Source organism: Monodon monoceros, unplaced genomic scaffold (genome assembly GCF_005190385.1).
Source record: "Monodon monoceros isolate NGI ecotype Baffin Bay Population unplaced genomic scaffold, NGI_Narwhal_1 Super_Scaffold_12, whole genome shotgun sequence".
Taxonomy (NCBI): Eukaryota; Metazoa; Chordata; class Mammalia; order Artiodactyla; family Monodontidae; genus Monodon; species Monodon monoceros.
This window is the reverse complement of record NW_021703768.1, coordinates 144,428,763-144,433,571: the sequence shown is the minus strand read 5'-3', so window position 1 is coordinate 144,433,571 and position 4,809 is coordinate 144,428,763. Positions and strand designations below refer to the sequence as shown.

The 4,809-nt window shown below is 36.4% G+C and overlaps 1 pseudogene; it reads left to right on the top strand.

Moving 5' to 3' along the window:
- Positions 1-2,049: 2,049 nt before the first annotated feature.
- LOC114893226 lies at positions 2,050-2,991 on the top strand (annotated as a pseudogene).
- The last annotated feature ends 1,818 nt before the right edge of the window (positions 2,992-4,809 follow it).

Here is a 4,809-nt window from a genome sequence, read left to right as displayed (position 1 = left end):
AGCTGTGACATATTCCTGGGAATCTAGAAGGCCATGCGTATGTGAAGGGCAGTACACATGCCCAGGAAAGACATGAGAAGACCCCAATCACACATCTGTCTGACCCTGCTGATCTGCACAATCAGTAAGTGAAGGCTAAGGCAGAGTTGTCAACTGCCTGTTGGAGTGTTGACAGAATGCCCCAACAAACACACAGAACCTCTGGTGAAGGCTGAGAGACATATTATTTCAAGGCATTTAAGGAAATCTCTGTCCAGTCATTAGTTGAACACTGAGCTAACCAAGTAGAGACTTCAGCGGTCCCACACAACAAAGAATACAGACTTCACAATTAATTCTGAAATGTCACTAAGGGAACAGCAACAATGAGAAACTCTGGGAGGAGAGTAGTATCTGATTTCCAGAGTTGTTACATATCTTACTTTAAATGTTCAGTTTTCCACAAAATTATAATATATGCAAAGAAACAGGAAAGTACAGCTCATATACAATAAAAAAAGAAGTTAATACAAACTGTCCCTGAGGGATCTCAGACATTGGGCTTACTGGATAAATACCTTAAAGTGGCTACTATAAAAAGTTCAAAGAAATAAAAGAAGCTGTGTAAAAAGTAAAGTATAAAAGTGATATTTCCAAAATAAAGAATATCCATATAGAGGTAGAAATTAATTTAAAAAATAAAAATTCTGGAGTTGAAAAATAAAATAACTTAAATGAATAATTCACTAGAGGAGCTCAAGAGCATATTTCAGCCAGCAAAAGAAAGAATCAGCAAACTTGAAGATACATCAGTTGAGATTAACTATTTTGAGGAACAGAAAGGAAAAAGAATGAAGAAAAATGAACAGAGTCTCAGAATCTTGTAGGAAACATCAAACCTACCAAAATGGGAATCCTAGAAGGAGAGGAGAAAGAGAAAGGGGAAGAAAGAATATTTGAATAAACAATAGCCAAAATCTCAAATTTGGTGAAAACCATTAATCTACATATTCAAGATGCTCCACAAATCCAAGCAGGAAAACCTCAAAGAGATATACACCTAAATATATCGTAGTGAAACTGTTGAAAGACAAAGAGAAAATCTTGAAAGTAGCAAGAGAAAAACAACCAATCATGTTCTAGGGATCTTCAGTAATAATTAAAACTGATTTCTCTTCAGAATTTTGGAGGCCAGAAAGCAGTGAGATGACATATTCAAAGTGCCAAAACAAAGAACATCTACTAGGAATTCTATAATCAGAAAATTATCCTTCAGTAACAAAGGAGAAATTAAGTAATTCTCAGAAAAATAAAAACAGAGAATTTATTACTAGCAGACCTGCCCTACAAGAAATACTAAAGGAAGTCCTTCAGGCTGAAATAAAAGGACACTAGACAGTAAACTGAATTCACAAGATTTAGAGAGCACCAGTAATGGTAACTACATAGTTACCATTTACATAGATAAATATTATATAAAAGAAAGTATAAATGTATTTTTGTTTGTAACTCTTTTTTTCTATTATCTGATTTTAAAAACACTGCATAAAGCAATAATTATAAAACTATTGATGCACTTATAATGTGTAAACATGTAACTTGTATGGCAATAATAGCATGAAGAAGGGGGAAGGAATTTTATTTATTTGAGCGTTTTTTTCACATACTATTGAAAATAAGTTGGTATTAATCTGAACTAAATTGTTTTAAGTTAAGATGCCAGGGCAGAGCTTCCCTGGTGGCGCAGTGGTTGAGAATCTGCCTGCCAATGCAGGGGACACGGGTTCGTGCCCTGGTCTCGAAAGATCCCACATGCCGCGGAGCTACTAGGCCCGTGAGCCACTACTGAGCCAGCACGTCTGGAGCCTGTGCTCCGCAACGGGAGAGGCCGCGACAGTGGGAGGCCCGCGCACCGCAATGAAGAGTGGCCCCTGCTCGCCGCAACTAGAGAAAGCCCTCGCACAGAAACGAAGACCCAACACAGCCAAAAATAAATTAATTAATCAATCAATTAATTAATTAATTAAAAAAATAAGATGCCAGGGCAACCACTAAGACTAACTTAAAAAAAATACGGATGAAATCGGCCGCCCGGTGAAGATGCCACTGGTCCTGTCAGAGGAGCACAAGGAGCACCTGGCCTTCCTGCCTCAAGTGGACAGCACGGTGGTCTCTGAGTTTGGGCGAATTGTGGTGGAGTTCCCGAGGTGAGGCTCAAACCCCAAGATCTACGAAGGCGCTGCGAGAAAGCTCAGCGTGAGTAGTGACACTGTCCAACATGGTATGGAAGAATTAATATACCTCCTCACTGAAAGTTCAAAGCTTATGATTTCTGAACTGGATTTCCAAGACTGTTTTTGTTCTGTGATTCTCTGAAGAGTTGAACAAACTGTTGCTTCAGCTTTTTCTGGACAACAGAAAGGAGATCAGAACTATCCTGAGTGAATCAGCACCAGACCTCCCCAGTTACCACAGCCCTTGAATGGCGACTAGATGTACAGCTTGCAAGCAGAAGCCTCAGGCAACAGATTAAACCAACAGTGACCATAAAGCTACACCTTAATAGAATGGAGGTCATAACACCCAAGTTCTGCAGACACACCCAGCCACCCTGCTCCATTTGGTTCAGCAATTGGAGCAAGCCTTGAAGGAGATGAAAAGAGACCACCGTAGGAGAGCTGTGCGCAATATCAAGTAGTCCCAGTTTTAAGGTTTTCTTCCCTTTGAATCGCTTGTGAATTGATGATATATAGCAGTTACTTTTCAAAATTCTTTTGATAGTGATAAATACATAGAGATTTCATAAAATTTCTTTTCCTATGTCAAGAAATTGAGGTCATGATCAAAGGCTAAGTAAAGTTCCTTTCCTGGTGCTAAATGTCTTCAGCTTCTTGGCAATTAAGATGTATTTTGGGGATCCCCTGGTGACCCAGTGGTTAGGACTCAGCACTTTCACTGCGATGGCTGGGGTTCAGTCCCTGGTTGGGGAACCGAGATCCTGCAAGCCTCGCAGCCTGGCCAAAAAAAAAAAAAAAAAAAGGTGTATTTTCTATTTTAAATGTGTAAATAGGATTGAATCAACTGGAAGTGAATATGTACTGTTCAAATCCTCTGTATATATAAATGACTGTCCTTTTTTAGATACTTCTTTTGAAGTATCTCCTTCCTAAATTTGAAAATAAAATTCACAATGTAATACTATTACTATTCTGAATATTTCTAGACAGCTTATTGTTTTTGACCTTTAAAGGCACCACATGATGTTAATAGCCACAGAATAGTTGGAAGTGAATGTTAATTTTTTTAATGCTGTATCGTTTAGGCAGTTCATGCATTTTTCTTTGCATGTGAATATAATAATAAATACTTACTATGTTGCTTAAGTTTAAGTTGCCATGGCTAATAAACTTAAATAGTACACAAATTTGTGTGAAACTATTGCATTTTATCAAGGACTGCTTTTTTTCCTGTTAACCAAAGCATCTGAGAGATACACAGTAGAAATTCCCTGGCGGTCCAGTGGTTAGGACTTGGCACTTTCACTGCCAGGGCCCAGGTTCAATCCCTGGTTGGGGAACTATGATCCCACAAGCTGCACGACACAGCTAAAAAAAAAAAAAGTGACACACTGTTATTTACATTTATAAACAATGGATGCAGACATAATGTAATCAATTCTTAATTATCTGGTTATAAATTATTATTTTAATAATTTTGTTTGAATAAAGTACAAAGAGGACAAAGAGAGACCATTCCAAATAAATATCCCTTCTTCCTTATAAAGTTGAAAATATATATATATATATATATACAAATATATATTGTAGTTTCTCAAATGGCAGTTTGGGCTATTGATTTAAGATCTTTTTTAATATAAGGAGTTAACAGGTACAATTTCTATCTGAGTACTGCTTTCACTTCATCCTGTAAATTTTGGGATGCTGTGTTTTCATTTTCATTAATCTCAAAGTCTTGTGTGTGTGTGTATGCATGTGTGTGTGTGAGTGTGTGTGTGTGTGTGTGTATCTCAAGGGAATTAAAATGGTATACTAGCAAATATCTATTTTACACAAAAGAAGGAAATAACAGAGGACTAGAGGAACAAAAAAGATATAAAACATATAGAAAACAAATAGCAAAATGAACTAAACACTCTAATCAAGAGGCAGAGATTGGCAAATGGATTTTATAAAACATTGTCCAACTGTATTCTGTCTAAAAGAGACATATTTAGCTTCAAATACATAAATAGATTGAAAAAATGATATAAAAAGAGATATCATGCAAAGAATAACCAAAGATAACTGGGGATGGGGATGGGGAGACGACTATCCTAAAATAGACTTTAAGACAAGAAGTGTCATAGAAACAGAGGAGATTTTGTAATGACAAAGGTGTCAATCCATAAGGAAAAAGACACAAAAATTACAAACATATCACCTAACAGCAGAGCTGAAAATACATGAAGCAAAAACCGACAGAAGTGCAAGGAGAAATAGACAATTGAACAATAATAATTGGAGACTTCAATACCCTACATTCAACAATAGCTAGAACAACCATATAGAAAATCAAAGGAAATAGAAGATTTGAATAACACTATAAGCCAACTAGGCACTTAACATATTTATAGAACACTCAATAGCTGTAGAACAGACATTCTTCTCAAGCACACATGAAGCATCCTCTAGGATAAACCATACTTTAAGCCACAAAACAAGCCAAAAAAAATGTTAGAAGGATTTAAAACATACAAAGTATGTTCTCAAACCATGATAGATTGAAATTAAAAATTAATAACAGAAGGAAATTTGGAGAATTCACAAATAT